This window comes from Bombina bombina, chromosome 5, assembly GCF_027579735.1.
Source record: "Bombina bombina isolate aBomBom1 chromosome 5, aBomBom1.pri, whole genome shotgun sequence".
In the NCBI taxonomy this organism is placed as follows: domain Eukaryota; kingdom Metazoa; phylum Chordata; class Amphibia; order Anura; family Bombinatoridae; genus Bombina; species Bombina bombina.
This window is the reverse complement of record NC_069503.1, coordinates 1,058,828,077-1,058,840,829: the sequence shown is the minus strand read 5'-3', so window position 1 is coordinate 1,058,840,829 and position 12,753 is coordinate 1,058,828,077. Positions and strand designations below refer to the sequence as shown.

At 37.6% G+C, this 12,753-nt stretch overlaps 1 protein-coding gene across 1 annotated transcript in view; it reads right to left on the bottom strand.

The window, feature by feature from the left end:
• The window catches only part of ZHX2 (zinc fingers and homeoboxes 2), a 213,971-nt gene extending 201,455 nt beyond the window's left edge, over positions 1 to 12,516 (bottom strand). The window contains exon 1 of the mRNA XM_053715328.1: positions 12,091 to 12,516. The gene's annotated coding sequence lies outside the window, so the exon portion shown is untranslated. The remainder of the gene's footprint in view (positions 1 to 12,090) is intronic.
• Positions 12,517 to 12,753: the final 237 nt, after the last annotated feature.

The following is a 12,753-nucleotide window of genomic DNA, read 5'->3' as shown; positions in this document are numbered from 1 at the left end:
TCTGTATAAGTCTTTAAAGGGACACTGAAGTCAAAATTAAACTTTCATGATACAGATAGAGCATGCAATTGTAAACAACTTTACAATTTACTTCCATTAATAAAATATTCAAAGTCTTTTTATATTTACACTGAGTCACCAGCTCCAACTGAGCATGTGCAAGAACTCACAGAATATATGTATATGCATTTGTGATTGGCTGATGGTTGTATATGATGAAGGGGAGTGGAAATAGACAGAACTTTTAAATTTGTCAGAAAATATTCTACTACTCATTAAAAGTTCAGGCTAAGTGCATTTGCATTGTCTTTTTATCATGAATTTGTTGATTATGCAAATCTACTGTATTTACTGGTCCTTTAATTAATAGGGCCTATTTTTTCTAGGATCTGAATGCTATGTTGAGCCACAGCAAATTTTTATCTAAGCACATATATGCTATAATCAGATCGTTGCTCATTACAACTCCTATACACAGATATTCTCATGTTCTACATATTCTGCAATGGCTATTTAAAAGTATATTAGGCTAGCATATCAGTAATTGTTCTTGCACTGAGGGGAAGGTAGTGATATATCTTCTCCCTCTATTTAATATGGACTAACTGATCTTGTTCAAATCTCCTTTGTTTTAAAGGACAGTCTACTCCAAAATGTTTATAGTTTAAAAAGGTAGATAATCTATTACACATTCCCTAGTTTTGCACAATTAACATGGTTATATTAATATACTTTTTATGTGGCACATGTGCAGGTCGCGGCATTGATGACATAGTTAGATTGGAAACTTATCAGCGAGGACCCTTTAGTATACAAGGTGGCATGAAAAATACGTCACAAACATGGCAATTAACGCCTTTGTTAGAGGTATTTTATTACCAGAGGAGGGATCATCTGATAGCAATGAAAGGTAATGCAATTCTACTATATGAACACTTTGTATACGCAGATTTTAAATATGAAAATTGATAAGTATGTAATTGATAATTATTGGTGTGTGAATGCATGTGTATACACACACACATACATACATACAGTATCTCACAAAAGTGAGTACACCCTCACATTTTTGTAAATATTTTAATATATCTTTTTATGTGACAACACTGAAGAAATGACACTTTGCTACAATGTAAAGTAGTGAGTGTTCAGTCTGTATAACAGTGTAAATTTGCTGACCCTCAAAATAACTCAACACACAGCCATTAATGTCTAACCCATTGGCAACAAAAGTGAGTACACCCCTAAGTGGAAATGTCCAAATTAGGCCCAATTAGCCATTTTCCTTCCCCGGTGCCATGTGACTCGTTAGTGTTACAAGGTCTCAGGTGTGAATGGGGAGCAGGTGTGTTAAATTTTGTGTTATCACTCTCACACTCTCTCATACTGGTCACTGGAAGTTCAACATGGCACCTCATGGCAAAGAACTCTCTGAGGATCTGAAAAAAAGAATGGTTGCTCTACATAAAGATGGCCTAGGCTATAAGAAGATTGCCAAGACCCTGAAACTGAGCTGCAGCACGGTGGACAAGACCATCCAGTGGTTTCACAGGATAGGTTCCACTCAGAACAGGCCTCGCCATGGTTGACCAAAAAGATGTTGAGTGCACATGCTCAGCGTCATATCCAGATGTTGCCTTTGGGAAATAGACGTATGAGTGCTGCAAGTATTGCTGTAGAGGTTGAAGGGGTGGGGGGGGGGTCAGCCTGTCAGTGCTTAGACCATATGGTGCACACTGCATCAAATTGGTCTGCATGGCTGTCGTCCCAGAAGGAAGCCTCTGCTAAAGATAATGCACAAGAAAGCCTGCAAACATTTTGCTGAAGACAAGCAGAATAAGGACATGGATTACTGGAACCATGTCCTGTGGTCCGATGACAACAAGATAAACTTATTTGGTTCAGATGGTGTCAAGCGTGTGTGGTGGCAACCAGGTGGGGAGTACAAATACAAGTGTGTCTTGCCTATAGTCAAGCATGGTGGTGGGAGTGTCATGGTCTGAGCCTGCATGAGTGCTGCCGGCACTGGGGAGCTACAGTTCATTGAGGGAACCATGAATGCCAACATGTACTGTGACATACTGAAGCAGAGCATGTTCCCCTTACTTCGGAGACTGAGTCACAGGGGCAGTATTACAACATGATAACGACCCCAAACACACCTCCAAGATGACCACTGCCTTGCTAAAGAAGCTGAGGGTAAAGGTGATGGACTGGCCAAGCATGTCTCCACACCTAAACCCTATTGAGCATCTGTTGGGCATCCTCAAACGGAGGAAAGCAAGGTCTCTAACATCCAGCAGCTCTGTGATGTCGTCATGGAAGAGGACTCCAGTGGCAAACTGTGAAGCTCTGGTGAACTCCATGCCCAAGAGTGTTAAGGCATTGCTGGAAAATAATGGTGGCCACACAAAATAGACACTTTGGACATTTCCATTTAGGGGTGTACTCACTTTTGTTGCGACATTAATGGCTGTGTGTTGAGTTATTTTGAGGGGAAAGCAAATTTACACTGTTATACAGGCTGTACACTCACTATTTACATTATAGTAAAGTGTCATTTCTTCAGTGTTGTCACATGAAAAGATATAAAATATTTACAAAAATGTGAGGGGTGTACTACGTGTGTGCGTGGGGGGGGGGGTGTAATATATATATATATTATATATATATATATATATTATATATATATATATATATATATATATATATATATATAATATATATATATATATTATATATATATATATATATATATATAAATATAGGTGTGACCTTTGTTTTATTCTGTTGAGGAAGAGCAATACCGCTAGTATTAAAGGGACATAAAAGCCAATTTTTTTCTTTCATGATTTAGATAGAACATAGCATTTTAAAAAAACTTTCTAATTTACTTCTATTATCAAATTTTCTTAGTTTTTTTGTTATCCTTTGTGGAAAAGCAGAAATGTAAGCTCAAGAGTGTGCACATGTCTGCAGCACTATATAGTACCAGTTTTGCAACAATGTTATACATTAGCAGGAGCACTAGGTGGCAGCACTATTTCCTGTTGTGTAGTGCTTCAGGCATGTGCACACTACCTTCCTAGGTATCTCTTCAACAAAGAATAACATGAGAATGAAAAAAAATGATAATAGAAGTAAATTGGAAACTTTAAAAATTGTATCCTCTATCTGAATCATGAAAGAACATTTTTGGGTTTAACGTCCCTTTAAGAAGGAAATCTGTTTAACAGATATAGGGGTAGATTTATCAAAGGCTAGGCGAACTCTGTATGTGCTTCGCCTGTAACTGCGCCCCAGCTAGCCTCCGGAGAAGCGCACGTAAAAAATAGACTTAACTTTGCACAGGCAAGCTGGGGCGTAATAATGATAAATTCCACCTGTCGAAAAAAGCATTTACTCCCTATTTATCACAGTACATCCCTATAAATACTTGCGCTACTATGTCTTGATTATTAAAAAAGCGTTTTTTATGTAACTATTTAACTTATATTTATATTATAGAATGTTTCTGTGCTTTTTTGCCATATGTTGATAATCTAAGATCGCAAAAATAAATCTCAATATATTGATATAATAGATATAGATATAGATATAATAGATATAGATATAATAGATATAGATATAATAGATATAGATATAATAGATACACACACACATAAAATTATATATATATATTATATATATATATTTATATATATATATATAATATATATATATATATATATATACATATATATATATTATACACACACACAACTGGTTACATTCACGTATTTATCTGCGTGATAAGAGGAAAACCAAAAGTGGCCTCAATTAGCCATTGGAGGTTGAAAAACCATGAGGTTTTAGAAGTTTACTTAAAGGGATAGGAACCACAACATTTTTATTTCACGATTCAGATAGATCATGCAGTTTTAAATAACTTTTTAAATTTACTTCTATTATCAAATTATCTTTGTTTTCTTTGTATCTTTTGCTGAAAAGCAGAGACATAAACATAGGAGTCAGCCCATTTCTGGAGCACTATATGCCAGCAGTTTTGCAAGAGCACTAGATTGCAGCACTATTTCCTGTCATGTAGTGCTCCAGATCCACACTTTGGTATCTCAACAAAAAAAACATGGGAACGTAGCAAATTTGATAATAGAAGTAAATTGGGGAGGGGAACTGTATGCTCAGTTCCAATCACAAAATACATTTGTTGAGTTTCATAAATGGACAGTCTACTCGAGAATTGTTATGGTTTAAAAAGATAATTCCTTTATTACCCATTCCCTAGTTTTGCACAACCAACACAGTTATATTAATATATTTTTACCTCTGTGATTACCTTGTATCTAAGCCTCTGCAGACTGCCCCTTATTTCAATTCTTTTGACAGACTTGCATTTTAGCCAATCAGTGCTGACTTCTAGGTAAGTCCACAGGCGTGAGCACAATGTTATCTATATGGCACACATGAACTTATGCCCTCTAGCTGTGAAAACTGAGCACATTCAGTAGAGAGACGGCCTTCAAGGGCTTAGAAATTAGCATATGATCCTTCCTAGGTTTAGCTTTCAACTAAGAATACCAAGAGAACAAATCAAATTTGATGATAAAAGTAAATTGGAAAGTTGTTTAATATTGCATGCCCTATCTGAATCATGAACGTTTAATTTTGACTATACTATCCCTTTAAAGTTTCTATAGCAAAACAAACCAAGCATCCAGCACCTGAAAGTAACAAGGTGTGCAAGCTTCAGGAATACTGCACTGTACTCCACACAGTATAGAGTCACAAGAAAGAAGCAGCACCAACTAGTAGTTTTCAACAGATTTATTCGTGCAATATGCACAATGTGAACAGCAGCAGACCAACAAGCAGCAACGTTTCGGACTTAGTCCTTAATCCTGCATAGTAGCACCTGGAGATCATACAGCTTAAATACACCTGTAAACCACACCCATTCCACTAAATACCTATGACATACTGAATGGTAGCACCCTCTAGTGGTCATATAAAAAAAATTAGTGGACAATATCTTTGGCGTATGGCTGGGCGACATTGGAACCCTGGAGGAATTTGTGGATGAACTTAACTCTGCTACTTGTCACATTAAATTTAAGCTGGTTTGTAGTGAGGAGAGTGTTGTTTTTCTTGACACCAGGATACTTAAAAGTAACCAGGGTCTTGTAGTTGACCTACATAAGAAAGCAACAGATTGCAACACTCTTCTCCATTACAATAGCATGCATCCTCCATCCTTGATTAGGTCGCTCCCAAGGAGTCAAACTCAGAGTGAAAAGAATTGTCTCTGAAACAGGTCCTGTAGTACAGAGACTAGAAGTGATGGCTGACCGTTTTAAGGTTAGGGGGTATCCATCAGCCCTAATTCAGAAGGAGATAGAAAATGTGAAGGAAATCCCAAGACAAGATTTATTGCAACAGAAAGAGGTCAAAAAGAAAGAAAGGCCTAACAGGTTAATTTTTGTAAGTCAGTACTCCAAGTTGAGCAATAAAATAAATAGGATAATTTCTAAACACTGGCACATTTTAAAAACATATAACCCTAATGTACCTGAATTTAAAGAACCACCTATGCCCGCTTTTAAGAGGGGGAAAAATTTGAAAGATTTTTTGGTACATGCAGATATTGGTCCATCTAAGACACTGGTACAGAGACACATTGGTAGTAAGAACTTAGGCTGCTTCCCTTGCCTGGGTTGTTCAAACTGCAACAACATGATTAAGGGCTCATTTTTTAGCCATTCTGGTACAGGTAAAAAATTTTAGATTAGGGGGACTGAAATTGCACGCGCTTGCAATTTCTGTCCGATGCCTGGATTCTGATTTGCTTATCAGTTGAAGAAGAAGGCAGCTACGTAATGGTGGGGGGAGTCCGGCATCCATATTTACCGGGTATTAGAGTAGTTAGCGCCGCTGATTAGGACAGAAGCAAGGCGGCAAGGCAGGAGGGGTATAGTGTAGGCGGACCTCCGTTTTGTTATTTTCAATATAAAAACATGTTAAAGTAAGTGTTGACTGTCCCTTTAAAGGGACATAATACTCATATGCTAAATCACTTGAAACTGATGCAGTATAACTGTAAAAAGCTGACAGGAAAATATCACCTGAGCATCTCTATGTAAAAAAGGAAGATATTTTACCTCACAATCTCCTCAGCTCACCAGAGTAAGTTCTGTGTAAAAAGTTATACTTCACCTGCTCCCAGCTGCAGGTAAAAATTAAAAAAAAAAATGAAGAAATGAACAGCAGCCAATCAGCATCAGCAGTGCTGAGGTCATGAACTCTTACTGTGATCTCATGAGATTTGACTTAAAGGGCCACTGTAAGTAAATATTTTCTATGCCTGTTACTAACTAACTACCCCAAATACGCTTTTTATCAATAGCATTTCATTAACATATCTCTACCGTATAGCAGAAATCTTGTCTGCAAATTTAATTGTTTTCCAAACCCACTCCGTGGGTATCCTTTGCTCTGTACCAATCCGTTTACAATACCTAGGTTTCAAAATGGCGCTTTAAACACAAAGTTATTGGTTTAAGTATTTTGAACATGCAGTGCTGAAAATAGTGGGCAGGATAACGTGACATCATCGGCGAATAAAAGATATAACTTTTAGAATGTTATGAAACTTCGTTTTGGAGAAAATATAGGTCAGTAGGTTTTAATTAATGTTTATTAACTTTAATATGTTAGTTGTTTAGCTTAAAAATTATAACAGAAAGTAATCCTTTAACTCTCATGAGATTTCATAGAAAGCTTCCTTTACCTGATTGGTGAAATAATATGAGAGTTCACGAGGCTCATCCCCTAAGCTGTGCTAGGACAGACACACTAAAATGCAGCTTAGAAATCATTTACAATGGGAGGTGGCTACTGAGGAACTTTTGAAGTAAAATATCTTTCTTTTTTACATAGAGATGTTCAGGAGATATTTTCTAGTCAGCTTTTTACAGCTATGCTGCATCACTTTCAAGTGTTTAAACATTTGGGTATTATGGCCCTTTAAATACTAAATACATTTCAAGAACCTCTCACTAATTGTAAGTGCTGCAATTTTGGAACCTAGGTTTCACTGTAGGTATGTACACGTCAGCAGTGAAATCTAGAGTTGAACATGGCTGCACACTTGACGAGGGCAGCAATGAATAACCTTAATACTATGTTTATAAAAATGTATTTATTTAGTGTTAAAAGGGCCATAATGAAAAAATAATGTGCCCCAATTTGTTGGGGCGTCAGTGATAGAAATGACATGATCTAACTATTTGTTTAACTCCACAAAAGGTAGAAGTACTGCTCGGGAGGTGCTGAACAGTAACCAGCGGTTTCGGTATCGGGCAGCAGTGCTCTGTGGCTCCCAAGTGGCACTTTATAAATATAACTGTAATGAGAGCATTTGATTTATTTTGTTATTATTATGGCCCTTTATGTTGCGTTAGACTATTTCTGTAGTTTTATAAACATGTAAAGGCAAGACAGTTTTCAAGAGTGCTCAACATAAAAGTTTATCAAAATGATTAACTAGCCCAGGGCTCGACAAACCCAGGCACCTGGGAGCCACTGGCTCCTAGAATTTTACCCCTGGCTCCTAACTTTTTGGGGTTATTCTGTATATATCTATATACAAATACCAGTCTGGCTACTAAAATTGTGACTGGCTCCTAGATATTCTTACTGACTACTAAATTTTAAACAGATTTGTCAACCCTTGAACTAGCCTACACAAAAAATAGAATACAAGTGTTAATAGTGTACCAAGATGTGCCTTTTTTCGAAAAGCAAATTGACCAAATATTTTTTTCCCCAATGTTTAGAAATACAAATTATTTTAACAATTTATAGAAGTAAATTTTCCTTATTTTTCCCCGACTATAACTAACACGTCACAAATCAGTTAATTTATGAGAACAGGGGACCAAGGCATCTGTTGCCAAGAGTCTTAAAATCATCCCTCATAGGCACGCCGATTTAAACAGCAAGATTCAGAAAATGAATGGACGCGTACTATACAACAATACTCGTCCATATGGGTGCGTTTTGTTGGCTGTTCAAAAACAAATGAACTCAGTATTGACAGTGTATGGGATATTATTATCATCATCACGTATTTGTAGAGCGCCAACAGATTCTGCAGCGCTAGTGCTACCGAGTTACGGTGTGAAATTTGTATTAAAAAGTGTATATGCTTTGAGAGAGAGCCATATACCCAGGTTTGTAGTTTTGCATGAAAACTATGAATATCATAATTTATTTGTAAAGGGCTGCCAAATTTCATAACACCGCTTACATGGGTAGGGTGACCGTATGCTCATGTAAACTCATGGTTAAATATATAGCACACGCACAGCAAATATTAGTCTGAGAATAAAGATGTATTTTTTAAATTATATTCCCTGTTTAAAGTGAAGGTCAATTTATTTTGACGAATAAAGTGCTCGGTTTTTAATAATCCTATTAAAAACAAGGGCACTTTAATTCATCAAAATTGACATTGCAAGCGTTTTCTTCAAAAACTTACCTTTTAATCCTGAAAGCTGCTCCATCGATTCCCCCGGCCGTCGGAAACCTCTGCTTACGTCAGAAATGACGAATCCGGCTTCCTCCAATCACGGTGTTCCCCCCGGGGGGGGGGGGTCATGGCCTGAGGGAACACTGTGATTGGATGAAGCCGGATTCGTCATTTTGGGCCCACAAAGAAGACTTGCGACGGATGGGGGAATTGCTGGAGCAGCTGTCAGGATTAAAAGGTAAGTTTTTGAAGAAAACGCTTGAAATCTCAATTTTGATGAATTAAAGTGCCCTTGTTTTAATAGGTTTATTAAAAACCGGGCACTAATTCATCAAAATGGACCTTCACTTTAAGTATTGAAGAAATAAGTGTAAAAGTTTAAAGATATAAAACCCAAAAAATGTATTTCCTGATTCAGATAGAACATGTGATTTTAAACAACTTTCTAATTTACTTCTATTATTAATTTTTTCTTTGTTCTCTTGGTATCTTAAGTTGGACAAATGCTTAGGAGCCGGCCTCTCTCTAGAGCACTATATGGCAGCAGTTTTGCAAGAACCTTATCCATTTGCAAGAGCACTAGATGGCAGCCCTATTTCCCACCTAGGTATCTCTTCAACACAGAATATCATGGGAACAAAACAAATAATAGAAGTAAAAAAAAAATGGTTTGCTCTGTCTGAATCACAAAAGAAAATGTTTAGTTTCCTATCTCACTATAAAGTAACAGGTTAGGGACAGTTATACATTAAATGGACACTAACACAAAATTAAAGTTTTGTAATACAGATAAAAGACGCGGTGCCCGTTTTATGCTAGGTTTATCTATAACTGTCGTTGCAGGGTGCTCTGCTAAAGAATCCGTACCGTAAAACATATGCAGATATTTTTTTATGTGCACGCCGATGTCTTGGTTCTATTCGTTCCATAACTACATGGAAGTCCAAAAAGATTTTTTATAGTTCAGAAAGAGCATGCAATTTAAACAGACTTTTGCATTTGCTTTGTCCTTGTGGTATAAAAAGCAACCTAGGTAGAATCAGCAGTGAGCTAGCGATTGGTGGTTACGCATATGACTCACCATTAGCTCACTAGATGTGTTCACATATGTTCAAGTAATGCATTGCTGTTCTGAAGCGGACTTCAACTATGTGCTTAACCCCTTTGCATGGGTTAAACACAATAAGGCAATTTTATTATTGCACAGTTGCTTGCATATAACACATTAGAACCATCTTTTTGCGCTGTTATGTTGCTTTTAGTTCTCCAGCAAGCAGTCGTGTTTTGGAGCACATTTATAAAGTGAAGATCCTTCTGCTGCTTTTTTTTTTTGGAGGAGGAGGAGGGGGCGGGGGGGAGTAATTCCGGGTAATAATACTGGGGTATGAAAAATTTCAAGACCATATTTTATCCTGCAACAAAAACGCATATGGATTGCACATTTGTATGCGTCGTTTTTATGCCTTAAAGTGAATGAAAATTTTGACGAGTGTGCCCGGTTTTTAAAAATCCTATTAAAGACAGGGGCACTTTCATTCATCAAAGTTTACATTTCAGCGGTTTTGTTAAAATACTTACCTTTTCTTCTTGAAAGCCGTTACCAGCGATTCCCCTTGTCTGCCGCTCGTCTCTTCATACGTCAGAAATAAAGAATCCGGCTTCCTCCAATCACGGCTCCCCCCCAGAGCAAACATTGCCTGAGGCCATGCCGTGATTGGAGGAAGCCAGATTCTTCATTTCTGACCTATGAAAAGACGAGCGGCAGGCGGGGGAACTGCTGGTCCGGTAACAAAACCGCTGAAATGTAAACTTTGATGACTGAAAGTGCCCCTGTTATTAATAGGATTTTTAAAAACCGGACACACATTCGCCAAAGTTTACATTCACTTTAAATTTACATTTTAATAGTATTAATATTTAAATGTAATAGTTGTGTGGCTGTATTGTGTGTGTAAATAGTATCAGAATAGATTAAAAGAGGAAGACATTTCTTACTAGCCCATCCAATTCAGTAGAGCTGCGTACATGAGTAAGGGATACACAATGGTGCTGATTCATGGGGGGGGGGGGGGGGGGGACAACATAAATAAAATCTAACAAAATAAATTACTCTAGGAGGAGGGCTATGCAAGAATTAGGACAGAGTTAGAGAAAATCAGAACTATAAAAATGTAATAGCCCACCACCAGATTTCTGACTAATCTGAGACTAGCAGATCGGTTATTTCCAAACCTGTATGTATATTTGCAATTTTTATATATTTACTAGCCCACCACCAGATTTCTTACTAGTGCAAGGACTAGCAGGTCAGTTATTTCCAAACCTGCATGTATATACAAGATATATTATTATACACAGTGGTTGTAATAATCTATGCTTTTGCTAGCATTAACCCTTAGTGGGCCAGTAACCTTTTCCCAAAGGTCAAACTATACTGTTATTTTCCTGCCCTGTACATATATTTAATTATAGATTTTTCAGGTATGACATCACAATAATTTCAAAGATAGCAATGGGCCCATTTCAACATTATACCCAGTAAACATGGCTGTGGCATATAAAAACTTGGATTTACAAACTTTACATCCACTATAAGGCAACCAGGAAATAGTTGAGGGCAACCCACCCCCCACATGGCTTTGAAGTAAATCAGGTGGAACTTTTCAACAAATCACAAGTACACTTCCTATAAAAAAAAAACACAACAAAATTTTGTATGAAAACAAAACAAAGCAATAACCATAAACTTGACTATGAAACCTGATGCTCAATGAAGTGTTTAAGAAAACAAAAGAACTGCTGAGGAGTAGATCATAAGTAGTTTTAGGGGATTATGGGGAGAAACATCTGATCACAAGTTGCAGATGCTTGCTGAAGTTGCAGCAGGCACCTTGCATTGATATAGCTCATCTCTATAGGTTATACAGAGTTGTGCGTCTCTCTGGCTGCAGTTACAGGATCTGCAAACCACCGCGTCATGGCTCCTGCAAAGCACATTACGACAAATAATCACACGATCTGGAGCACTGATTAGCACCGAAAATTGCATCAAAGTGGCAAACATACAACTTTATAGCAACTGAACACCATAAAAACAAGTTATCACCTCAAACATTAAAAAAAGAAATCTCCCAAAAACACGACCAGCTCTACCACATAAAAATACACAATTCCTCCACTACGTAACGCCCTGTCGAAAGCGGACGCCATGTTTGCTGTAGCTTATGTCGACATAGGCGAACGTAGACATGATTTTTATTTCTCATACATTAAAGCCAGTGCGTTTCTTTTATTTGTTTTTCAAAAACTTAAGCAGAATAAAGCACAGAACCACTCTGCCTCCCCAACACACGCTAATTCCTTTAGCCACCGTGACCCATAAAACACGGGGAGCAGGCAAACTTAGGGCACGAAAAATGTTAATAAAAATGAATAAAATTGCACAGTATTGACCTAATGAAACGTTTGGTGTTTTTGTGTGTGTCCTGTGAGGAATAAATATGATTAGCTTGGGGGGTATCAGGCGACGGGGTGTTAAGTGCGGCAATATGGAAGTTTCTTACCTGCGGGCGGGCACTCGGTAATCCGTCACAATGTACAAGAACGCGGGGATCACTCAATTCGATCGAGCCCCCCTAAACTGTCCAACAGTAGGGAAAAAAAATCCTCGATCAGTGGGGAATCTACGCCAAAACCCACATGATCTCTAACGTCAGCATGCGTATTTGCATACGATACCACCCGCACTTCACCCGGGATCGCAGCTTCTTTCTTGCGCAAAGTTGCAAACAGATGATCTCGCAAGAGCTCCCATTGTTTTCCCCTGCGGTAGGGGATAGGAGACTCCCTGCTGGCTTTTCAGAAACGATTAAACCCTGGGGTTTTCTTTTTAATTTGTAATTGAGCAAACTGATTTTTTATTTATTTTTTAATAGAGTTAGAGATCATTAAATATTAAGTATTTATGTAAAGGTTGGGGAAGATGACAGGCTGTGTAATACCCATTTTGTTTATGAAAAGTTCAAGGTGTCACTGATGAGCTTCTGCAAACTGTTGATCCTGACCACGTGTAGCTCAACTCACAGAAATAGGTTTCAAATACAACAAAAGTCAAAAGCAAAGATTCAATAGGCGTCATGTAGAGAGATTGGTTCTCTTGTATTCTTCCTAATGCTTGTCTCTGTAAATCTATATTCCCTTTAATTTTTTTTCTACATATAGATTTT